Source organism: Agelaius phoeniceus, chromosome 2 (assembly GCF_051311805.1).
Source record: "Agelaius phoeniceus isolate bAgePho1 chromosome 2, bAgePho1.hap1, whole genome shotgun sequence".
NCBI classification, from domain to species: domain Eukaryota; kingdom Metazoa; phylum Chordata; class Aves; order Passeriformes; family Icteridae; genus Agelaius; species Agelaius phoeniceus.
Genome location: NC_135266.1, coordinates 53,146,643 through 53,174,045, shown reverse-complemented (window position 1 = coordinate 53,174,045; position 27,403 = coordinate 53,146,643). Strand labels below are relative to the sequence as shown.

General features: G+C 33.4%; 1 protein-coding gene across 2 annotated transcripts in view; it reads right to left on the bottom strand.

Moving 5' to 3' along the window:
- KLHL1 (kelch like family member 1) overlaps positions 1-27,403 on the bottom strand; it is a 192,517-nt gene that overhangs the window by 163,664 nt on the left and 1,450 nt on the right. The window lies entirely within an intron of this gene.

Genomic DNA, 27,403 nt, shown 5'->3' with positions numbered 1-27,403 from the left:
GGTGAGCTATTGCTTCTTTTCCTGCAGTTAATGGCAAGTGCACGTAGAAACCTAGAGTTACTGAAGGGGACAACTGAGTGGCTACATGCAATCCTTAGAAGCAGACAGGCAGGCAGGGAGAAAGGTGAGCCTGCAGGACAGTTACTGACCTATCAGAAGGGATGATGGCTCATAAAAAAAAATGACAGCTGTGAGTTTGACACCTGTGGATAAGTTGTGAAATGTTCACAGCACCAAATTACTGAACTAGCACATAGTGTGACTGGGGATATAGAGATGAGAAAAGACACACCAGCGGGAGACTGCTATTGTGCTCTCAAAAGAAGCTACAGTAAGATACTAATTTGTTCTGCCAACCTCATTTCTTTATTTTCTCACATGCAGTACCGCTGCAGTGTATTTCTTTGTACAATGATACTGTCAGTAAGCAGAACAATTCTAAATTGACCTGAGATTACTCAGGAGATGTACATGCACATTAGCTGCGCACCAGGAGGTGCCACTTCAGAGGTACACCACTCACAGTGTCCTTGGACAGCAGGTCATGAAGGCTAATGGAAGGCACAGGAAGAGTAAACAAGTCATAGCAGGTTGCTTAGGAGACCTGGAATCAGCTTCCTGGGGAAGGCTGAGCACTTTGTGTCTCTCAGATAGCACTGGTATCCAGACAGCATTTGTGCACACACATCACTTAGGAACACAAGGCAGATTAGTTCAACTGCACAGTAAATAGTCTGATAAATTCAGAACATGGGTGGCAGGGGTGACACTCTTGTTCCTGGTCTTCCTGGTGCATTCTGTAAATTACATGAGGGTGCATTCCTCAGGGTGAGTCAGAAGGGTTCTGCTGAACAGTGCTCATCATTTGGATGCATTTGGCTGAGCAAGAGACACGAGAAATGCTCATTATATGAACTGTACTAGGAAGAGATATGATTCCGACATAGTGGCCAAAAAGCTAAAATAAAAGTGATTTAAATATTAATTTTTTTTTTTGTTAATTAACCATTTGCCTAGTAAGAATTACACAAACCTAGAAAATTGCTAAAAGATATCTGGATAATTCTCAAAAATCAAAACTTCTTAGTGAATGAGATTAGAGGTAGCTGTAATAATCATTTTCAGTGTTTATATCTCAGGCTAAATATGTTCCCAAAAGAAAGCACATATCAGCTGACCAAAATTTCAGTTCTTAGCCGTAGACACTAGAAACATGGAATAGCTTATCACTGTTGCAAGAGAAATATGTTAATACAAATTACCTTGAATTTGTTGTGGGATATACACACTTGTGATTAGTAAAACAGTACCCATGGGTAATTTGTTTGTGTGTGTGAGACTTGTGTTTCAAAATCTAGATTGCTCCTATCTTTTTCCTTTTTCTTTCCAAATGGTTTAAAATCAGTGGGAGATCAGACCTCTATATTTGAAATATTTTTTTTTAAATCTCTTTTGTCTTTCACCAACAGATTGTATTAATTTTTATTTTATTATTCAAGCTATTAGAATAATGGATGAAACTAGATTCCGAACATAACTGTAATAAATGTCCTTTTAGATAACAAGAAGTCTTTAATAACTATCCTGTGATTGATTTTTAAGCAGTTGAACACTTACCAGAGGCAGATTACACCTACATCATATGTCAATAGTTCATTTATCAGTTAGCTTAAGTGCCAAAATCTTTCTGGGGTTTTAATTAATTGAGAAAGTCAATCTAACAAAGAGAGTGGTTTGACATGATTTATTCAAATACTGGTGATAGGAAGATAGGTTTTATCTCTTGACCACAATCTTATAAGATCAGTGATATATCACAGATCTTATAAGATCAGTGTTTATTTGTTGAGAATAAAAGTACTTCAGCGAAATTCTGTCTATGGGCTCCATGTGTCTTAAGCCTATACAATCATCCCCTCTTGATTTGTTATAAATCTATCACTTTTTTACTTTCAAACTCCTGGAGTAAAAGACAGTATTTCTTTCAAGCAACATAGTCAATGATTATCCCATTAAATAAACCTTTGTAGTAGAGTGTCTCTTGAAAGTGAAATAGTCTACCAAAATTTTTCCCTAGATTTGAAATTTCAAGGCATCTGAAGTGAGTATATAACATGAATAACTTCAGGATGGAGGGACCAATTTAAGTGAAGAACATATGTAAAGAAACACAGCAAAAATTAATAATGTGTCTGTTCTCTATTTTAGAATATAGGCGAGAAAATAATAAATGGAAAGGTGTGATATATGAATCTTAAATATTTTCAGTAAGCTTTTTGTTTTTTCTTTTCATGACCACAATTGACACCTTTTATTCCTGTATTGGAACATTGCTTTTTCAATACTATAGTTGTGCTGTGTCATCATAAATCACAGTATGATGGGGCTCATAACTGTGGGATTTTTTTTTCCAGAAAATAAATTACAATAGTCAAAACCAAATTGCAGTACAGTCTATCTCCTCTTTGATGTGTTGGAGGTCTTTTGTTTGTTTGTTTTTTTATATTAGAAACAAAGGCTGCTGTATGTGTATATTAATAACAAATGAGTATTCTGTAACATGTTAATTATCACCTTATTATGCTGTTTTAAAATAGAAAAATTAGTAAAATGTGTAATATTACATGTGGGATTATGAAATTATCCTTTCTGTAGTACACTTGTTCACCAAGTAAACACAACACAAAAGTGTATATTTAAAATTATTACTTCTTACTGACAAAAGTCTTAATGCCTTAACTCTGGCACTCTTTATGCTGTTTCAGTACAGCCGCTCACATTCCAGCATTTTGAAGCAATCTGAGACGCTTTCACATCTTGTCTGGTTTTCAGATGGCATCACATAAAGAACAGTCCCCTCTAGATACAGTGTAGTACCTGTCAACCCCATTGAACATATCTCAGACATCTTAAGGCATGTCAAATGGCACTAGATATCTACACAGAGGGAACTGAACTCAGCTGTTAGTGGAGCTTAGAGCAGTATTCATCTGGACATTTACTGACATTTCCTTTAGCAAGGATATTATGAGGTCTCTGAATACATTATTTGGCTTTTCTTTTAACAACGTGGGTTTAATTTCTTGACCACATTCAAATGTCTACATCACAGGAACTGAAGTAAAATAAAATGACTGGCTTTTCCAATTCTGTTTGGTTCAGCGATCAGAAGTTGCAAGTAAAATTTTATTGTTCCTGAAAAGACAGTAAAAAGATTTAAAATTGCATAAAGAAGGAACTGGAGCAGGCATTGTTTTGACTGTTAAATGTAAACCAAAACATTTTTTTTTAATATTACTTGAGTTTAATAATTACATTGCTACTGTTCATTCTTTATAATAAATAAAATTAGAAAACTCCAACAGCATTTCTGTGGATAAGTACCTACAGCCAGCTATGCAAATAGAATTATAAATAATGAAATATAAGCTCTGAGCTTTGGATTTGTGTAAAGCCTGCAAAAAGGAATCCCTGACTTCATTAACTATGGACACTGCTTAGGGCTCAAAAAGCCAGATAGGGTAGTCAATGGACAAATATTCTCCTAACTGCTGATATGTCATGAATGTTCTTTAAGACATTCTGTTGAAGCTGAGAGGGTCCCACCAAAGCTGCTAGGTGGGAGTACCACAGCTGTCATCCTCAGCAGCTATTTCTATATAGCTGGTAGACGGTGGCACACGAACCATCAGCTGTCTTGTATAACAAGCACATGACAATATTATGATTTCCCATGCATCACTTCATGGGAGTGATAAACAAATGAGTATTTCTGAAGTATATTCTCTGTGTCAGAATCGTAAAGTGCATTCTCCTGCTCTAAAAAAATAACATGAAATAAAAGAGTAGTGATAAAAATTTAAGCATTTTATTGTCTTAAATGAAATCTTAGCAATGCTATTTCAGAAGTGTCTTAGTAGAGCTGTTTGAAGAGACTTAGGCGGATCAATGCCTGACTGACATGTTGACATTTAGCTGCCTAAGTACAACTGTGTGCAATTCTAGCTTAATGCCTAAGGATAACAAGCATAGCTACAAACTTTATTCTGAGGGGGTATCTTTAATACTTGATTGATAGATCAACAATCCTTAAGGCAAACAAAACAGTAAAAGGGAAGGGAGAGTTCATTTGCTTCAATCTATGCATAAAAAATGTTAAGACATTAATGGACAGCCCTAATTCAAGGATTTCCAACATGTGCCAGTTTAGATTTACTTTAGATTTATTAACTCAGTAACATGTAAGTGTTCACAGGCCCGCTGTTCAGTTTATAAATACTTATTTTTTTTGCCAGTCCATTTTTAAACAAGAAAGAACCATTGCAACATTTCAGTACCTCTCCAAAGAGTGCCTTTTTAGAGTGCTGTGCCTTGGAATGCTTTACTTATGCTCGTGCATGAGGACATCAATTTGCTTTTATATTTTTATTCCTGCTTATGTTAGGCACACTGACTCAGTTTATCCTAGTAATATGCTAAGAAAAAGCATCTTAATGGATGACAGCTTTGCAGTATTGAACCCGTACGCATGCAGAACACTCTCAATTAAATGTGGCTGACACACTAAATTTGTTCAGTTTAATTAGTAGAAAAATACAAGATTGTTTCTGAGTTTCTAAAAACATTTTTCAAAATGGTATTTGAAATTGCAACAATCAGTGACAGTAACAGTCTCATTAAAGGGCAGGAGATTTACGGTCTTAGAATGTAGAAATCTATACCTATTTGGATTTTTGTCTGTAATAAAAACAAAGCTGTTTCTAAATGTCACTTCATCAGCCTGATATTGAATTCTATATGCATCTTCCTTTAATGTTCATGTCATAGGCTCGTGTGAAGGTAGAACATAGGAAAGATGGCAAGACTACAAGAAATTTAATTCCACAGCAAATCTAATTTTATAGAATAATCTTGGACTCATGAAAGTATGCATCTATGCTTCCTTCAAGCTGGAATCCACATTTCATGGCCTAATACTGACCTGAGAGCAATTGTTTAGAGCAAATAGACTAGGAGGGGTCTGCTGGGAGCAATTTCTCAGTCTCCCCTGACCTCCACAGAGACTGATTCCATACCTTTTACAGCACTACCATATGTTCCCTTATTTTTCTCTTGCCTCCCTTTGAAGGAGTCACAAAGCTGAAGGTGATAATGAGGAGAGGCTCCTCTTATCACGCTGTGTAATGGACCGAAAATGTGCTAGATTACCTGGAAATACTTTTAGTTTTTCTAGTACCACTAAGTCATGTTCTTGTATTCCTCACTTTTATGCCTCAACTAGATGCCTAAAGCCAGGCTTAGGCAAGGCCAAGGGCCATTATGGGCTCTTCTGTGAACATAGTAGGGAGATAGGAGGGAAACATCTTTTGCTCTCACTTCCCTATTTAGCAGTATAGGGAAAACCACAATGCTTTTGGTCCTTGAACACACACACGTTTTACCCTACTTATGGACAACAGTAAGAACTTTAAACAGCTGTACATACTTTATAGAATAAGGACTCCAACTGGTCTTTTATGAGACCTTTCTGGTGACTCCTTATTCTGGTTTTGTTTACAAAGCATTCTGAACATTAGGAGCTATTTAAAAAGTTAAACTCTCAATTATTTGTTCCCTTTTTTAACTCTACTGTTGTGTAAAGCTTCTATGAAGGAAGAGGACAGGCTTCTTCAATTCTGTTTTGTTCAGTAGTCAAAAGCTGCAAATAAAATTTTCAAGAATGAAAACATTATCACTGTTTTGTAAGAATCTTAGAAAGAATCACAGATTCTTCAGTGTTAGTTTTTTCCTATGTATTGAAGAGCAACTGTAATGAAGATACTGTTTATGAAAGATCTCATTAAAGAAAGCAAATACATTCTTATTTAAATTTCTCCAGTTAATATAGAATCAATAATATAATTAAGAACAATTTTAAAACTTCAACTATCATAGACTTAGCATAATGCTTTTTAGATTAAAGTCAAGATGGTACTTTCAATAGCATTGCAGAGTTGGCTTAAGTTTATGAAATAGTATCTTCCTGAAAGTCAAAACAATGGGCATGTTATTTCCAAATATTTTGATTTATTATTTAATTTAAATAACAATTATTAAAAAGGTCATAAATTCTTAATAATATAATTATTTTAAAGTATTTTCATATATTCAGTAAACCAGATTGATATCTAGTACTGCACAACAACCAAAAAACCCCACATTTTCCAATATCTTATTCTTAAAATAAAATTTTAACACATTGAATTTATTTTGAAATAACAACACATGCTCTATTTTGAAATAAGTAAGGCTTTCTAGAGATGAGTTCTTTATTCAAAGTCTGTGAGGCTCATGGGAATTTTTGCAGTGAATGTCATAGTCTTTTTATCAATTATAGAAATAATTTACAGTACTATTGTACTGCATAGTTTTAAAAAATATTTTTTACTAAAACTGATTTGTTTTTTTCTAGTTATGCATCATGGGATATGCTTGAACTTTTCCGGTATTCTCTACAGGACAGGATGGGGTTATTTAATCTCCTCTTCCTCAGTCTTTCAGCCCTCTGTGATGAGGGAGGAATGATTGTTAGTGTCCAGAAGTGAATGGTTACTGTAACAACATCCAAGCCTATTCCCATACAGAGTTTCCACTGAACAAAAAGATATATTTTGATCATAGAGACACATATGTATGTGTGTATCTATATGCATACATATCTGTATATAACTAACCCCCCAAAAAATTTATGTTAACAAGATTTGCCTGTGCTTCATGTTAGCTGTTGTAAGTTACTTTAAATTTTTCCTAGTAGGTGCATTTAAAAGTGAGCAGGAAATGAGGTGTGATTACATAATTCCCTAATTATGCTTTTAAACTAGCTTATTAAGTTTATGAAGACCTTTATAATCCTTTAGTCAGCACAAATAATTTTTTTTTAAAACCCTTTAAAGAATAAAGACAATCTTTCACAAATGATTCAGAGATATGCTCAAACTTTTCTAAAAAAGGAAATAAAATTACAATGTAGGTGACTGCATTTTATGGAAGAATTATTTTTGACTTCTATTTGCCTAAAATTTTCACAGGAAAATTTTGGGCACAGAATTCATTAGCAGCATAATTCACCATCATATTTCAAGTTCTTGTAATTCTGAAATTTTATTTATCAGTTACAGTACTGTCCAAACATAGACATGGAAAATTTAATAAACAAACTACTTGAACTAATTTCTTCAAAATGGAGAAAGTCTTTCTCATACTATTTTTCTGCATTATCAGAATACTTCAAGAATACTCAATAGGTAATATGGTTATATAGTAGTATTTATCAGAATTTCAGCATTAAAGCAGGGTACTTTCTGCTAAGTGACTTAGAAGTTAAATAAATAAAACCCAACCAACCAAAAGTCCCAGAACCCAGAGAGTTTAGACACCCAGCCTAGTCAGGAACAGGCATGCAAATGTTCTGATGCATGTCCTGGCCTTGGACTGTCTCCTGAACTTTGAACTTTATCTTAGGCCATATATACTTCAGGAGAACTTTCATGCAGAGAATAACCAAATGCTGAGGACATTTAGAAAGCATTTAAATGACTCCTGTTTTCCTTCCTTCAGCTCTTCCTTCCCAAGGATGCTTTGTTATATATGAGAAATGTAATGAGGAAGCTAATCCTCTTCCCAAACAAAGGGTGAAAGTTAAGTAGCTCAAATGAGCTTCACTGAGCATCAAATGATCTATGTGTGAGATGTCATATTATCTCCTTGTACTCACAGAGCCAGAAGGCTCTTTGCTGAACTTTAAACAGTCATTACTAAACATCTGATAACAGAAATTAAATATAATTCATTTCATAATTATGCATTTCTACAAAAAATTACTATTTGGATTAACTTTTTATTAAAAATTAAGTATTTATCTTATCTCTAACTTTGCCTTGCATACTGAAAAATTATAGAAAATTGTAGAAAAAAAGAGGAAATAAATTATTCCTTCCCATTCTATTTTTCTGTTATAATGAACTCATATTTTTGATGCGTTTTTCAAAAAGCTTGACAGAATGACAGCTCTAAAATCGAACAATCTTTTAGTTTCATATTCTTAGATGCCTGTTGCTTTTTTTTTTTTTGAGACTCTCTTGAAATGAAGATGATAGCTCTAGCAAAGAACAAGAAATGGATAGCAGAAATATTGCAGTATCACACACTGAAAGAGTGAATCATACCTGGAAGGAAGCTGCATAAAAATATGCAACTTTCAAGGTTTTAAAAATATGAAAAGCCCTATGCTTCATTCAGTTTTGTTTTGGTTTTTTCACGTATCTTTTCTAATTTGCTATTTACAATAGAATTCAGTCACAGAGGGACACATAGGTTCTCTGACCAGATGTCTTCTTTTTATTGGAAACAATATTTGACAAGTAGTCACAAAATGAAATTGCTAAAGAAAAGGACTTATGAAATAGAAAACAATAAATTGTCTGAATAATTCACTGTTCATCCACAAATCTTCTGTGAAATATACAGCAATATGCTGTGGTTTAAGCCATTTCTTCATCAGACAAATGTTATCAGAATAATGGCAGAATTTATTAGTGTGACATCAACTGCAAGAAAATGTCTAGTCGTTGTCTTACCTCTATTACAAGGAAATCAGTATAAAAATAAAATAAGAATAATGATTCATATACACATGAATACATAAGTTACAGTTTCATACTGGGTTACAAGGAAGAAACCCTGAGCTTACAAGATTTAGTATGTAAATGGATCAGCAATTATATGAACATGATATGGACAATATATTCTTTTTTTCAATAAAACTGAGGTTAAGTCATCCCCTCAGCACCTTTGAAAGAACCTATCCTGTTTTAAAGGAAGAAGAAGATCTTTAATGAATTAATTATCAGCTAAAAGATTGGAATTGAGAAGAATTTAAACAAAGGGTCATTTTTCATACTGACTAGATCTCCACAGAAACATCCCTGAATAATCTGTGTGCTGGGTTTGTTGTTAATTATTTACCCAAGAAAAATGAGTATATCAAATATTTTATTTGAATTATTAAAGATAATCACATCTAAACAGACCATAGAGGCATAAGAAAGATCTCATGCTTCTAAATGACTGAGTAATACATTTGAATGTTACCAAAAGTAGATTAAATTCAGTGTTGATAACTGCAGAACCAAGGAGACTGGGGAACAATCACCACATATGGGAAACAATAGGCTCTAAATTGGCTATAATTTGGCTATTACCACTTAGACAATAACTCTGGATTCACTGTCAATAATTTTGTTTTCTTAATAAATATAGAATACCATTTGATCCTCTTTCCTTATGCTAATATAAGCTCAGCAGCCAATTACTAAGTCAGATGTTGGAATCTTTGATCTGACAGTGAGTTTTTGTCTTTAACTTCTCAAAAAGGTGATATGACAGTAATTTAATTTTAATCCTCTTTTAGTATTCTCATAATAAAGACCATTCTTTTCTTAATATTTTGAAATACAGGCACAGTTTCATTTTGAGAGATTTTCACTATCTTTATTCTGTGGGAATGGAAATTTCATCTGTTTGTGTATGTGTCTATATGTGATCTAGACTGCATAATGTACCACCACAGTCATATTATTTAAAATAAATATTTCTCATAACCATGTCTTAAATCAGATACCATACATTTAAGATGATATGGCACAGGCACCTTGGTGAGCATCAGTTATTGGAAATGTCTCTAAAGTCCACACTTTCCAGATGTAAAATGAAGAGTCAATTTTATATCATTTTATTAAACCAAACCTTCTCAAAGTCCCCATGGAAGTTTGCATGCAATGAAGTTGGGAACAAAACCTGATAAAAGAAAAACCAGTACACAGAATCTGCACAAGGTTTCAGAAATCTGGGAAGCTTTTGCCTCCACAGAAAATGCAGAGTAGAGACTTTATGAATACTCTTAAAGAAGAAGACAATTCATTGTTATCTGATTTACTTCTGGTTAAAAATTGGTGGGTTAGTTCCTGCAGAGGCTATACTCCAATTCCTCAGTACAGCACAGTACATACTGCAGCCATTACATGGACTTAATAGGAAAGACTGACTTGAGTCATTTGTCATGACCAGCAATTTTATTATGTTTGCAGTTTACAAAGTAGTATTTTCACAGGGCTATGACAGCAATACAGCTCAATGCTGAGGAATGCAAAGAAAAAAACAGGAGGAAAAAAGGGTGAGAGAAAAGAAGAAGAAGAAGAAAAGATAATTTGAGAAGCTATTTCCTTTATTCTGAATAAAACTCTCCTTCACATTAATGCTTGTCACAACTTGTGTAGTCAGTGATAAGGTGACCCATATTTGACAGTGCTGTAAAATACAGAGCAACTGGGGCATGGAAAGGAAGCAAAGAAATGACAGCTCAAAACAAAATGTCCCTCATTTCAGTCCTTGAAGCTATTTCTGAGTTGAGGATAGGAAACACAAAAACATTGGATACCCATCAATCATACTAGTTAGCCAATAATTTATTAATATAGTGCCACCACATATAGCTTTAAGCAACCTACTTGTGGCTGGAAGAACTTGGCATAAATGGACTACCCCATCCAGCTGTGATCAAATACTCTTGATCTCAGGCATGATTCTTTAGGTGGACTTTCTTAAATTCTGTTGTTATCATTCATTACTTCTGTTTCTAATATTAGAGGAACCAATGAAGCAAAGAAAATGGTATAGTCAGTCAGACCTGAAAATTCAAATGTCACTGTTAAACTCCTACAATAAAATGGGGCCTGCAGACTTCATTCTGAAATACATATCAATAATTTCCCCCTTATTTGTTTTCCTTTAATATACTTTCTGAAGGATAAAGCTTTTGCCAATGTTTATTTCAAAATGCATTTTTCCCTGAGTGCTATTCTTAATTGACATCAGAAACAGACATACTAAAAACACAAAGGCTTGCAAACATTTCATGTGCTTCCCTGCTTGGTATTAATAAAGTAACCTTTTCCAAAGGTTATAACTAACCTTTTGGTGGAAATTTTTTCTCAAATAAATGAAGGTTGACATTGAAGCTGGTTCTTAAAACATGAAATATTCACAATTACTTCAGTGCTTTTTTCTTTGTGCTAAAGAACCCCTTCCAAAACATTCTTATTCAGCATCTTCTGCTATCTATAAAAATTTTATATCTGAGTTAAAGTTTTATAAGGCTTAGGGTTATGAAATATTAAGACAAGAGTTAGGCTTGTGATAATTTCTGTTTAAAAGACAGCAAATGTATCTACCAGAAAGTAAAAAAATACAGATTTTTTTGTGTTGCTGCTTTATGGATATGCTTTTCTGATACTCCTTTCTCATGAGATATTTATTTTTGGTCAATGCATAACAGAAAAAAAGAAAAAGGAAAATAACCATTGGGATCCAATAAAATTAAATTGTTACAAATTTTCTTTCAAAACTTTCAATTATTTTGTCTTGACTAATCACAAAATTTGATCAGGAACTACTAGTCACCAGACACCAAAAAGATTTTATTTGATACCAGTAGCACTGTCAATAGCTCAGGAGCTCGTTAAAGTTGAGCCTCAATCTGAATAAATTCTGTTTGAATTCAAAAACTTTCATCCAGTATCTCTGAACAGTATCTCTGTATGAAATTCTTACATACAGCTCTTAAGCAGATTTGAAAATAATTCGAATAGATGGCTCAGCAGGTGGTTCAGTAATGTTAAAAAGTTGCAGGTTTTCTTACTTCTCTACAGGTGAAAAATATGTGCTTTGGACTGAAAATAACACTTTCAATTGCAAGAGTAACTTAACTTCTGAAATTTTCATTTTGCATTTGTTTTTCTAATTTGTAAAATTTTCATTATAAAGTAGTTTATGTAATTTTTTTTAGCAGCACTGTGCAATTCTTGTCTTGTATCTCTTTAGAACCTTATGAGTTACTAATGTACTATCTTTTTATCTTAATGTCTTCTTTTATAGAATATTAGATGTAATTTGAAGTAACTCCATCTATCTATGAAAGGGAGCAGCTAAACATTGTTCTTTATTTCTACCTTTAAAGGAATATTTATTCCCTTTTCATTCATTCTTTTTATCATTTTAGGTTAAGATGATCAAGCTTGGGCTGCCTTCCCAGAAACTTAAGCTCATTAGAAGAGTAAAATTCAGATTCTGCCTTGCCCCAGTTTATTCTTCATTATTCTATTCATGGACAATCTTTGTGGAAATGTAGAATGGGTAGTTCAGAAATCTAAGCATTTCTTAAACACAATCCAATCCATACTACCATAGATATCTGATGTATGTCAGCTGAGCCATGGCTTAAAGTATGTCTTCTTCTCCACTTTCTATAGAATATAGGAAGATACACCAAAATGTGTAACCTAAATTTAAATAGCTAAAATGCATTGAAATACTCTACCTCAATAATGATCTCACTCAAGAACTGTGATCCTGCTTCCCTCTCATCACACAGAGGACTCATCTTGTGCAGAATATTTACATATTTTTTAAGACAAGCTATATTCAAATACCAAGTATATTGACTAGATGACTATGGAACTAGATGTCTTTCTGTTAGATGAGTAAAATTAAATTGAAGAAACTAATGTATCACCTGAAAAACAAGGCTGAAAGAGGTTCACCAAAGCTTAGAGTTTTAGCAAAGAAAATTTGGAAAAGTTGTTAAACTTTTTTGACCTAGTAATCCAATACACAAAAGTAAGAGTAAGAAAAGTTACAGTAGTCAGAGGAGGTTTACTAAAAATCTAAAAATACTGTAACTAAAGTTACAGTAGTCAGAGGAGGTTTACTAAAAATCTAGTTCCTCTGATTTGTATGCCATTTCTCCTAAATTTTCTAATTATAAACCCTAAGTAATGTTGCTTTTATCTCAGAATACCATGTGGAGAATTAAAATTAAATGCCATTTGAAAAGGCCATAAAGCAAGAACAATGCATAGCATGTGACAAAAGGTTTAGCAGAAGAATAATACTGCTTTTTTTTTTTTTGCCCCTATTATGCTTTTAGCAAATATATTATTTCCTATCTGTAAGATCGCTATGGCTCATTTCCTTTTGACACTACATCATACTGAGTAGCTATCAGCAGTAATGGAAAATAAGACTGAAATATTATGCTGAGAGTAAATTATAAACTTTAATATAAGACTAATTTAGCATATTAGACTATTTAGCATATTTTCTTCAAAAGGCATAAAATACTGTGAAGTTCATCCATCTAAAAGTTATTACTGTTCTTGAAACCTTTATCCATTCTCAATTATATAGCAAGTCTATATAAACATAAGAGACTCTAAAACCCAAAAGATTACTTAAGCCAGAGAACTGTTCACAGGGAAGAACATATGTGCTCAGAAAGAAGTATGCAATTTAAAAGCTTTCATGGGGTGGCCAAACGCCCCAAAATAGGATCTGTGACCATATGTGATCTGTGAGAATTAATAATAAAATATATTTTCCTTATTCATCCATTAAATTTGAAATCACCTCTTGAACTATTTGATGAGATTTTGAGATAAATGATTTTCCATAATTCTAGCAATGCAATCAGAACTTTGATGATTTCATGAACCAGAATGCAAAAATTACAAAACAAAAATCCTTATCAGCTCAATCCAACATATAATTTGAATAATTTAGTACCAGTTCTTGACATAGTCTTTAGGCTTTTTAGCTAATTATGATCTGTGATTTTTTTTCCTAACGAGACTGGGATTTTTTTTTTATATGCCATATAGGAAGCTTCAGTAACTCTGAAAATCTTAATTATTTATTTTAATCAATAAATGGTATCAGGGAACAACACCTTCCCACTATTTTTTATAAAACAGTATTTTATCACAAAAATATTTTCATGGAAAAGTCATGTTAATCCCTGCTTTGCGTACAAAAAAGAAGCATCAGATCTTTTTTGACTGACCCTTCCATTCACAGTGAATTGAATTAAAATAGAATGATCAAATTGTACACACAAGGATTATTTATTCCTACTTTTAACACACTTTGGTTTCCATTAATTTTCAAACAAGCCTAAAGAAATTGCTACATGGACCATTTTAGTATAATCATTAGTGCAATCAGACAGTCTTATATGAATTAGCATGAGATAAAGGAAATTAGAGATTAGAAGACAAAGGTTATGGCAAAAATATGCATAACCTTGCAAGATTTTCTGAAATACCACATAGCAAAGACAAGGCCTGCAATATATTTACATGAATAGTCATTAGGAATACCTGGTTTTGATAGATAATTTATCTTTAAATTATGTCACTTTAGATTGAGTTTTGCTATTCTAAAAATTGTCTACTGTACATGACATAAAGCTTGTGTTTGTTTGGTGCATATTTTTAGACATTTTTAGACAAAGCTCTGTTCCTGAAGAGAAAAACCTTTACAAAAGTGGAGAGAGAGTAATTACATCTGCTGCTTACTCTGATATGATGCTAGATTTTGTTTTCTAACAGAATGATTGCCTTTTATGGTAATGGAAAGGAATCTTAGATAAATTAAATTTCACCTGCACACAAAAGGGAGAATTGCATTTCTCTGTGTTCCATCACACTCTCCTCCAATGTAGTGGGTGTTTTTCAAAAGATAAAAAAGCCAGTATTACTATCTCTGTATTCTCCAGGAAAGTTTGGACTAAATAATGAAAAATATATATTAAAAGAATCAATACAAATCAGTGAGGAAAGTGAGATCCATCTACTTGTTATTTCAATATGCTCAAACATACAGAGAGAAAAGTTTCATTACAGTGTTGTGGCTCTGACAGCAAAGTTTGCAATAGATAGTCAAAACATGACATTTGCAAAGAGAGGTAGCAATACTTCCAGAAATTAGCATTTTTCTGATTTGTCTTACTATATCTAAATATCAAATATCTATATTCTGTATATCACAGAAGCATATGTGTACAACTGTACATATGTTGAAATATGTAGACTTCTCACCATCTAACATGATTTTTAAAAAAAGACATTGACATTTTTCTGAGCAATTTAGGCCATAATCATACTTTCTTGAAAACTTTGAGCAGACAATGCATACACTAGAGAGTGAATCTATCATCTGCTTGTAGCAGAATGCACAAACCATCTGTTGGATTGGGTTGGTTTTTTTTGACTTCTGTTTTCATATGCTAACATAAAAAGTCAAGCTAAGAAAAGATCCTGAAGTATATTGAGCTTTTCCTACAGTACAATAATCATGGGTGGCTCTGTTTAGACTACACAAAAAGCCAAGAGGAAAAAACAAGCCCCTGAAGAGAGATGTTATTTGACTTCACCTTGCAAAATAACATATGCCTAGACACATCTCTGTTGTAAAAGAACACTAAGATGGGGCGGGGGTGGGGAAGAAAAAAAGGGTACTTTCCAAATTTCATTTGAGATTAATTAATCTCACAATTTTTTTAGGTTTTTGTATCTTTATTTTTTTTTTTAACTGATCTTTTCAAAATGTTTTTGTGTCATCCCCAAAGGAATTAATTTCAACAGCAGACCAAAGATTTAAGAAACATCTGTATCATTTCTTAATCGCCAAAATTTGGAAAGAAACCTTCCAATGAATTTCTCCTTCTGAAGTAAGCCTCTTATATTGGAATTCATAAGATAATCACATTCCTTCCTTTCCTAGTTACTCACTTCCTCTTTTTTTGCTACATTTCCAGTCACCATTACAAAAGAAATGGGACACTTCAGACAGAAATCTCCTTTATTAGACAACCACGTTTCATTCTATGCATTACACTCTTAATGATGTATACTCTTTTATTATGAGAGGATTAAGAGTCGTACACATAAAAAGGTCTTATTTCAACTCTCAGTTTTAGTAATGCTTGAAGCCTGTCATGAAAACAGTATCACCTGAAGAAAAATCAACCTTTCAACTTTCATGGTGGTGAGAGAAATGGCACTAGCCATTACTTAGGGAACCATACAAAATGGTTTTAAGTTTTTATTTTGTATCTAATTCACTATCTGGAAGCAAGAAACTTCATTATATTTTCCACAATATTTTTAAGATAATGTAATGAGAAATATGACATAGAGTGGGATAGTTAGGGGGGATAACAACAAAGCTTGTGCACAGAAAGGAACACATTAAATTTCACATACTTAAAGAGTTACAGTTTGATGAACTAAATACAAAAGTTGTCATTATGTACTTAGGCTTCTTTTTTATGAGTACTGTGTATCTGTGGATAAATTTATTTTACTGTAACATTTACTTGATGGAGACTTAAGATCTTGCCTTTAAGGACTCAGACTCAAAATAGCTAGTTTCAGTTCATAAATTTCCCCATGCAATTAATTTATTTTTGCTTCAGTGTTCTGTCTTAGAAAACAAACAGACAAAAAAACCCAAACATAGTAAACAAATACACAAAACAAATTGCCCACAAATAATAGTACTGGCATTCACTTTCAATAAGTGGAATTTCTTTAAACACTAAGCTTTTTAAGATATCAGTCTGTGCATTATGTTAAATGTCTAAATGAGGGGGCCTGATTTTGGTTATGCATAGTCATGAGATCTGGCACACCACAGTACTCCAACAGAAGAGCAAATCAGACGAACTCATAAAACTTAAAGAGAGGATGTACTTAAATTCTAAAAGATATATTCAATGACTGTTGTAAAAAGTGAATGATAAAACACTTTGAGTCCTCATACAAAAGGTTAGATTTTTTTTAATCTGTGTCAGTATCCGCAGGCAACCTATTCATAGAAAGATACTTAGTGACAGTTTGTGAGATATTATTGAATATTCTTCTTTCTTCAAGGCAAAAAGACTGTCATGTCTAAACATGTCACGGTTGACAGAAGTTTGTCTAGTTTACTATAATATTATAATCCAAGATATTAAAGAGTCCACACCACTACCAGTAAACTTGTTTGGTATTTAAAAAATGCAGTAACATTTCTTTCCTGTGATAACCTTTCCTTGGTACAACATGTTTTCTAAAATGATAGCAACCTTTTTACCTGGAATTTCTTCGAACAATCCAAGCATTTCTTGATTGTTCTGGACAATACAGTAGAGCTGAGGCTGTACCCAAACAGACCAGAAAATAGAAATTCCTTTTTTCACAGGCTATGTGTCTGTTCATCTACTCCTATGATTAAATTTTAGCAGCAGTATGGAATACTTGATTCATATTTTACTTGCTTTGTACTAAGTGCAACACTTCTGCAGAATGCTATCTAGACATTTGATCCTACTTCACATCTCTGCTGATTATGGTTGTGACAGGATAGCAAGTTGCACTATTCCATATTCATTTTCTCAGATGTCTTTTACTTTTTTCAAGATTATTGTGTGTATTTTAATTCTCTCCCATAACATATGGGTGAATCATTTAAAAATATTTTCATTTTTATTTTTAAAAAGCATATGCTTTACTTCATTATTTAGTCCTTATTGACTAAAATGAAAGTACTGAGTGCAAAAGAAACATCTGAATTCCTACTGATACAACTACTGTTCCTAATTTTGTCAAGGCTTTCCTCTTCAATCCCTTTTATAGCAGTTTTCATAGATTCCATTTACATCTCCAATGAACAGTGTAGAGAAGCATTCACTTTCATCTAAATTTCTATCCTCTCAAAGACTATTACTTTTCAAACAAAAATCATTAATCTTCTAAATTAAATACCAGAGTCAAGATACGCAAAAACTTAACTCAGGAGGATTAATTATCATCAAATATGTTGGTGAAGGCATTGTTGATTAACAAACAATTATTAATTGAAGCTTTTGCTATTAAAAAACAACTTCTTAGATGTGACTGTAGTTTGAAGTCCTTATGCTTATGAATAGAAGACTAAAAATAGTTTAAAAAACTGTTCCCACTAACTGAAAATATGGAGTTGTTTATTTTATATTGTTTACTTTCTCTCTTCCATTCTTTCTCCTTTTTCCTTCCCTATTTCTGATGTCTCGTTTACTTTGGAGTTACTCTTACTATTGCTACTTTGAAGGGGTATTTTTGTTCTGAACTTCAGATAATTGATATAAAATGTGATTATCTTTGTGGATAAGTTAATAGCAAAAATTATGATGAAACAACTGACAGAAGAGAATTCAATAAATAAATAGAGCATAAATAAGAGCCACCAGACATTACACACAGGAGGTTTGCATTTAGCCTGATGATTATTATTACAAAACTCTGTAACAGAAATAACTTTATAAATTTAATCTTTTGGACATTCATAAACTATTATCATTTGACTGCATGAATAAAAATATAGCAATGCACGTGGAAATTAGTAGTGGATGGAGGTACACCAATTTATAAGCAGAGAAAAAACAAGGAATATGAGAAAATCAGTGAAGCAGATTGGCTTGGACAGGTGATGCACCTGACTGGCCTACAACATGAAAAGAAGTTATATCTCTGTAGGCAATCAGAAGTCCATCCAAAAGCTGAGTATCTGAAGTACCATATATTCCTGCAAATACATATGCAGTGGTTTTTATAATGTTTTCTCCATCCTTGCTGAAGGTAAAACAACTTCTACACTCTGAAAGAACCTATTCCCAGCTAGAATATAAAATAATCTTAGAACCTATAGTTTAAAACAAAAACATAGAGCACATCAGAATTTGGCCTGAAGTATGTATCCTGTACTTTCTTCTTCTTACATAATTCAACACTATTTTCAGGTATGGATCACTTAAACCATTGAAGAATCTCTAGAAATAATTAGGAGGCCGAATAGTATTCAGTCCTAGGACTTTATTCAGCAAAGATGCTGCATGTGATTATAAGATTCGAGGATCTTTTGTGATTTTTAAAATTTAATTTGGTTTTGTTTTCCTTCATGAGTTTTGCACAAAGCAAACCTACGTAGCAGCAAAAAGACACCAAGGTCAAAACAGTGCTGTTTTTTCCATATGGTAAGAGTGGGACGAAGGATGAAAACAGATGACAGGAAAATACAAATGTTACAAAAGGTTGAATATTTTAATGTTGATGAAATATAGTCAAACAGAAAACTTGACTGATACAGTTAAAAAAAGAATGAACTGCAGATGATGTGTTCCATGAATTTCACCCAGCTACTTATTAAAGAATAAGAAAATCATTGCCTTATTAAACCCATAAAATCAATCCTGTGTGATAGAGATTGCTGGTTAAATTCAAAAATAATTTTTAAGTTTTGAGAAAGACATTTCCATCTCTCAAATACATTTTGAGATAATGGCAAACACTAAAATATAAAAGCTCTTATTTTCAATTTTACATAATCTTACATGTTTTATGTCTAACATTCCATTTTAATATAATAAGTTGAAGTCCAAACTTTGGAATACACACAACATTTAACCAAGTCTTAATTCTCTCTGTGTTTTTCTGTTAGCTCATTTCTGAGAATTAAACACCCATAATTTATTTTCAATTTTATCTCATTAATTAAAGTCAATATTTTCCATGAGTCAAGAAGAACAGATGAAATTCCACATACAGTAGTGAAAATGGAAATCAAGAGATAAGATGTGCCTGAGTAAGTGAAAGAATGGATTGAGGATTCTAATTGATAGGAAAGGTCTGAGTGACAGCCAAAATGTGGCAGGGAGAGATGTAGTAAAGGACTGAAGAGTAAAGAAATAGGAGATATGATTACAAATGTGGTTTGGAAAACCAGGCTACTCAGGACAATCACCTCTGATGCCTTGAATATATATCATTAGGACTACAGAACTGTAACACTGGCCTAAACTAACAGTAATCCTCAGCATAGCCAGTACAAATATTCAAGACTTCAGCTGGAAATAGAAGATATGGAAAGAACAATGTGATATAAACTTGAAGTATGTATTGAAACTTCCAGCTAAATTTTAACATGAATTTTGGAGAAACTTTCTTTCTTTTATTTTGAAGAAAAAAGTTTTCACTTAAAAGACTATTTTTTAAGTATAAATTATGATAATGTTTCAACCTAATATTACAGTTAAAAGTAACATTTTCAAAAATTTAGAAATAAAATATTTAAATTACTAATAGAAAAGCATCTAAACAAAGTTATAACCTTAACTTAGACTCTTACTAAAAAGTCATAATAGTTTAATATTATGGATCTATGTTCATCTCAAATTATTGGTAAGTTATGACTTTTTGAAATAAAAATCAGAAATTTTAGATACTGCTGGAATTAAATTTTTGGTAAAGTTGAGGTTTGGGGATTTGAGTTGGTTTTGGTTTTTTTTAGTATTATTAGGGATTATTACACAGTTACTTGTCTTTCTGAGGAAGTTGCAGCAGTTCTCAACTGTTTTACAAGATAAATTTCCTTTTTTGAAACTTTTAATAACATCTAGTTCTTTCCCTAGTGTAAATAGTTTATTTTAGATCATCAATTCTGTATTCTAAAAAATTGTTCTAACAACACCAGGAAATATGTATGCTAGAAAATTCTGCCAAAACATCATAGCATAACATTTACAGAGCAATTTTCACCTAAAAAATGCAAGCTTGAGATGTAAAAAGAAAGTGCAAATTCTTAAACTGCTTCCAACAGGATATAAAAAAAAATGTGTCACAAGGATAAGAAGTAGCTGCTGGAAAGCAATGATCATGTGTTAAGAGTATGTTTATCTGTATGTATCAGCAGCATTCTTATGAATTTAACAGATTCCAACAATATTCTCTATTTTTTTTTCATGTACAATTATTTAAATGAACTTCACTGTTCACAAAAATATTATATAGGAATGAACTCTGATTTATTTCTTAAGAACTATATAAATTATATACATATGTGCACTTTTATATATGTAAATCTTATCATGTTTATATTAAGAGAGAAATGCAGATGGTACATATTTATTCGAGCATATATAGACTTATATAGGTCCCTACTGTTATTATTCCAGAAATTATTTTATTGAGGGAAAAAAAATTATATTCAAGCCAACAGCACTTTTGCAGACTTATCTATAATGATTCACCATCAATTGGATTTTAAAGATGGCTATTCTCTGTTCTTTCTTTTACTTTGACTATGAAAAGGTTGAAAAGCATTTCCCTTTTGTAATGTTCTTTGATGTTACCCTTAAGAGGTCCATAGTTTTAGAGGTATTTCTCTGGTTCAGTCACTCCCTGTGCAACTGATATTTTCACTGCCAAATCTTTTCTTAATGTTGCATTTTTTAAAAATATTCCTCCAAAACAGTGCAATTTAGTCCAGAGGAAAAAACAATGGTTGGTTTTGTCAATGTTGAAAGTACATGAGTAACAACAGCCAAAAAACTGGCCAAGTCCTTTGCTTCATAGTGTGTTTAATGGGCTCATGTTTTCTAGCAGCATCCACACTTTTATTGAGATGAGTGAAATGCTTTTTACTAACACTGTGAAAATATAATAGGTTCAATTAATTCTATCCATTTATTCTATCTTTTTAGAACAGTGTGAATTTGCAATGCAGACTTCAAATGGTGTTCTTTTTACCAAATTTAATTGAACATTAAACATTTAAATCAAACATTTGAACCTAAACTAGCCACTTTAGACTATTGTAACACTCAATGAAGAGAAATAGGACATCTGAAAGATAATTCACCTTCTTCAAAAATGTGCATCTAAGATAAAGATGAGATGAGATGAGATGAGATGAGATGAGATGAGATGAGATGAGACAATATAAGATAAAGCCCCATCATGGACTGAACAAGTTACTCAAACTAAAATGTCTTGCTGACCCATTAAACACAGCAAATACCACCATCAGCTTGGCAGCCAGTGAGAAAACAGATCAGAGAACAAAGTAAAATGGGGAGCTGAGGTAAAAACATAGGAATAAGTAAAATGGGGAGCTGAGGTAAAAACATAGGAAAGGAATTCTATAAGGATTTTCTTAAAAAATGGCTAAGGAGATAAGGGAGGGCTTAAATGATACTGAAATTCAAAGATTGCAAAATACTTAGGGACAAACAGAAAAATGAGAGGTTCAAGAAGCTGTTAATGAACATGGGGAAATCTGACTTTATTTTTGGAAGCATCTAGGACAAGGTACAGGCAAGACTGGACAGAAAGTAACCTGGTTAGTAAATCAGTGAAGCAGATGGTAAGAAAAGTTGGTAAAACCAAGTAATGATTTCTGGGTAAGGAACCTAGGACTTGAAGAAGGCAGTTGGGAATCCTTTGAGACCATGGAAAGCAGGAAAAAAAAAAAAGCAAGAATAAGGTACAGGACAATATATATTCAATTAAAAAAAAAAAAAGAAAAAAAACACAAAAAAGCAAAGCAAATGTAACAAAAGACAGTAAGTTCCAGAGCACCAGGAAGAAAGATATATGAATCTGCTTGTCACAAAAATTCCAAATGCAGGGGAAGACTCTAAAGACTTACAATATCTTCCACTGTGGAAGTCCTCAATCTTTCTGCAGAGAAAGTACACAATCACCATTGTAATTACCAATTTTAAAATTATGGACTTTCTTTTGATGTCAGTTATTCTATCAGTTCAAGTGGCAATGGGATACACAGCGAATCCTCAAGTTTCAGTTCTGCATTCAAGTGATGGACAAAAGAAGTGCCAGTACATAAAGTGACTTGTGTGCTCTTCTGCTTCTTTTGTTAAAAAACAAACCAAAACAAACAGCCAAGCTTTAGAAATGCTGTTATACAAGTACCAAAGCCAGTTTTTAAAGTTAGGAAATTCTAGACCTAGATTCTCTTTGTAACTTATCTAATTCCATACACGTATATATATATACAGTCTTTAGCTATGTGATCTTGCACTATTTTTATCACCTGATTCTTCTGCATCCCATGCACGAAGCATAGACCCTCTGAGAATGAATAAGAACTTTGGAGGAGAAAGGTCTGTGGCCTGTGTTGTGTAGAAACCCTGATTCTTTTGTTGTGAAAGTTAAAAGTATAAATATAAAAGCCTACAAGTTATATAACCATTTTTAGAAGTTTCATAATAAAGTTGAAAAACTGGCTCATGACAAAAACAAATGGACTATCCTCTTCTGATTCCATAACCTAGAATGCAGAATTTTGTGATCTATATTCCACCCCAATAATTAAATTACCTTCTTAACAAAGCAGTTTATATGAGATAATAAAAAAACATAAGCAGCTATTAATTTGACTTCTTCAGGATCTAATTTTAGGATCTGGTTATCACAGGAGAAGGAAGGTATGGTTCAAATATGGATAACACCTCGGAAAGGCCACATGATCAGCTGTGAAAATACTTGAAGTTGTGAGAGCTCACAGGGCAGACTAAGGCATAGGAGCTCACAGGGCAGATTAAGGCATAGGAAGGTATCTTGATTCTCCTCTTCTTTTAAGTTCAGGTACCAAGATGAAAGCTGTAAACAGGAAGCTCCATTTACTTAGAAACCAGGGACCAGAATCTTCTCCTAAGACTAGACAAAGTTACAGCAGTACAGGAAGTAGTCAAGTAGCATATTTTATGACAGTTTTATCCACATTTTCTAAAATGGACAAAATATTTTCTCATTAAATTAGAAAGCTGCATTGGGAATGTTGCTCATCCTGATAGGTTTCAAATTCATAACTTTCTACAGCAGCATGCCAACCACAAGATTGTAGGTTGCTAGGAGAAAAGGAAGAAAACTTGGAAGTGGAGACTAATGGGCAAAGGCATCAAAATGCAGGATTTGTGGGCTCAGAACAGAAAAATACAAAAGAAATGCTTATACAAAAGCCTTGGTCATATAGTTTAACCATGCACATTTTTATGTTCCTGATTCTTCACTGATCACAACGATTTAATTTAAATAAATAGTTTTGACCAGAGAGACTTGCAAGCTAAATTTCTCAGTTAATGTTTGAATTAGAAAATCATTCTCTCACTTATTAACCTTTTGGATTCCCATTAATACTGAATTTTTTACTTCCCATTGACAAAACTTGACAGAAACACAGTAAAATACCTTCCTCATTACTTTTCCAGTGACTCAACATTTGAGCAGGAAACTCTGTTGTGTGAGGAAGGCACAGTATTCAGTCCTTTTGCTTCTTTCTTTACATTACACTATTAAAAAGTATCTAATGGTGGGAGGATTTGCCATCTTCTTTCAGAAGCTGTATTTTTGAATTCTTGTATGTTTTATGAAAGACTTCTGTATTGTCAGTGCTTGCTTTATGTGGGTTAGGCATATCTGGCATATTCTTCTTGGAAGTGTCTCTTAAACCAAATGTTAATTGAATTCTGTGTTCTACACTTCTCTCACACACAACCAGAGGAGTCTGGGACTGGTTTGCAGATGGGCTCATCATTTATGGGTGCAACTGAGAACAGAGAAAGTAGTGGGAGAAAAGTGCTATATGCGCTGAAACCAATCAATTCAATTTTTTTTTTCTTTTATCTCTCTTTCTGGCTTGCCCTCCTCTGTAAAATAGGGCTGTTGTAAAAATAAACCTGTTACTAGTTTGTGAGGAACATACTGAGTGTAGTGGTGAACAGTGCCAAGGGCTCATGAGGAATTACATCTTCATAGGATTTGAATAGTGTGAGGCAAGGAAAACATGCTACCATCCATTCAGGAAGGAGGAATTAAAATACTAACTCTTTTCCTATTAAGTGAATCCCATTCATGTTGAGGGTTGATTAACAACTCACCTGAAAAGAGCCATCATGAGCATGTAAAATCTCCATTATAAACTTTGAGGCTCTGATGGATGCATCACAAATCTTTGCACTGGTCTTTTCCAAGCATTTTGAGGCTGATTTGTAAATTTTAATTAAAAATTTGTATTATAGATTTTTTTTCCTAACAGTTTTGTCTTAGGAAATGAAGATCAAAAAAGAAAGAATCTTTAAATACCCACTGCATCTATTGACAATTTTGTCATGCCAGCTCTAAACCAATTTGATATGCATGTTTCCAAGCAATTTCAAGCAATCAGACCATGTTCTAACACTAATTGTTAACTGTAAAACATTTTTTTTCTTTTTACAGATACAGTATAGAAAGTAGAACAATTAGGCAAGTACTTTATAACATGCCCTACCTAACCCTTCACAGTCTTCTTAATGCCAGTAGGACTATCCATGTTTATTCCTTACTTAAGCATAGATATACTGTACAATTGTCATGACAGGATGTTCTTCAGAAACATGCAAAAACCCCAAATTAGTAAAGTAGAATGTATTTATTATCACACAACCATATTCTCTCATTAAATAAATCCCACAATATCTAACAGAACATTAAAACCAAGAATTCAAGATCGTCCAGCTTTGTGTTTAGCTTAGATGTAGAAACAGTAACTAAAACTCCACTGAAAAACAAATCCAGCTGAGCTGAAAAAGGATACCAGTACAAAATTCATCTACCAAGCTGAGGAGACTAAATGAGAAAAAAAATTAATACAAAGAAACTAACAAACAAAAACCCCAAACAAGCATACAACCAGCACTATTTTGGAGATTCAATGATACTAAATAGGCACTAAAAATAAAAAACAAAAAGCAATTTTCACTTCTACATATATGTCAATAGCAGAAAAAACATTTATAAAAATACTTATGTCTACAGAATGAGTGAGACATAACTTTCCAGGGCATTAGAAGACTGTTGGATCAAAGAACTTTCAAGCACAGAACTGTCATTTTTGCAGCACTTGACCACCTCTCGACATAACATACAAAGTTCATAGAGGGAAATGAAAGGTTCCTTAATAAGAAACAGAAAGTCAAGTCTTAGACCCTAAAACTATCTTAAACATTTTCATACCTCGAAAGGTGGCATTTTCATCAATAATGATATCACATCTCCTGAAGCAGTTATTTTAAATCTGAACAAATTCAAGCATATTTCTTCAACAGGATTATGAGCTACTGATGACTAGATGAGTTGTTTCAGAAACAATGAATGAAGAACATGAAATAAATGGATTATGAAAATCGAGAGCAGTAATCAGATACATAGTGTCACACAGTACATACATTCTATCAAGTCAAATCTTATGTACAAATCAAGTGGTGCCACTCAGTAAATTTCTGTTAGTATGCAGATCTCTACAGAATCTCACATCAGTGACACACCTAAATGAAAAGTCCAAAGAATGAAATTATATTTGTTATAGTTTTTAACCTCTCCCATTCCCTCTTAAAAAACCTTGAAGATATAATTTTAGGGTTGGTGTATTACCTGTCTTTGTAGTGTATCTGATAACAATTTGAATTGAATCCTTCTTGTTGCTCAGAACAACTTCCAGTGTTCATAAAAACTTCAGTATTGCTTGTGCTTTAAAAATATACCCTAACTCACTTAGCAGCTATTTCACATGTTTAAAAGTATGTAGCTCCTTTGAAATCAACTATGCTGACAAAACAATAATAGATTCAAGGAGAGAATATATGCTTTAGAGCTCTCTGAAAAGGTGTAACATACTCAAAGTTACACACCCATATGTTTCTCTACAGCTATACTAATCCAAACATAAGCACACTGCTATCCCTTCATGTCATAAAATATTTAATACTATATATTTAACTTTTAATATGAAAAAAAGAACAAGAAAACAAATAATTTATTTTATTTCTTTTCATGTTTAGAAACTGAACAGTACATTTCTTTCCATAGGGGAAAAAAAAAAACCAAACAAAAACCAAGGGAAATGAAAATGAAGTAATCTTAACTGTGGAGAGGCAGGAGCAAGCAGAGTTAAAGTAATGAGTCATTTTATGCTTAGGACTATCAGAGTTTTTCTGAAAGGTCTCTGTCAGCTACTTTTCCTTCTTCAAAAGGTTTTAATTTCTGTTTCAGCTGGGCATGAGGAGGGCAGGGAATGGGAAGGAAAAGCAATTCAACATTAACGCATTTGTATGAAACATAAGAATCTGGATGTGTCTTTCTTGCTCTTACATTCTCTCATGTGTCACTCGGTTGATGACTCATAAAATTCTTAGAAGTCTTATTTTTCTCTGAGGTAGGCTGTAACACCACCGAGTTTCAAGAAAGTGGAAGCCTTTACTTCCGAGCTTTCACCTGTCATCCCAGTACCCAGAACAACACCACCTCCCGCTAGCGTTTTAATAAACTTCTGAGAAAGTTGGGTAGCGACGATCCCCAGCGCGGAGCGCCGGCTTTCCCAGGAGCCTATTCTCGGGCCAGCCCCATGGGCACGGGCAGCCCAGGTGCGGGGGCGGAGGTGCGGACAGGGACAGGACAGGGACAGGGACAGGACAGGGACAAGGACAAGGACAGGGACAGGGACAGGGACAGGGACAGGTCAGGGACAAGGACAAGGACAGGGACAGGGACAGGGACAGGGACAGGTCAGGGGCAGCCGCAGGCCAGGAGCAGGGGCACGGCCGGGGACAGGCCAAGGGCAGCATCCCTGGTCCGCGGCACCTTGACCGTGAGGCTGGTCGGTCTCTCCCGGGACC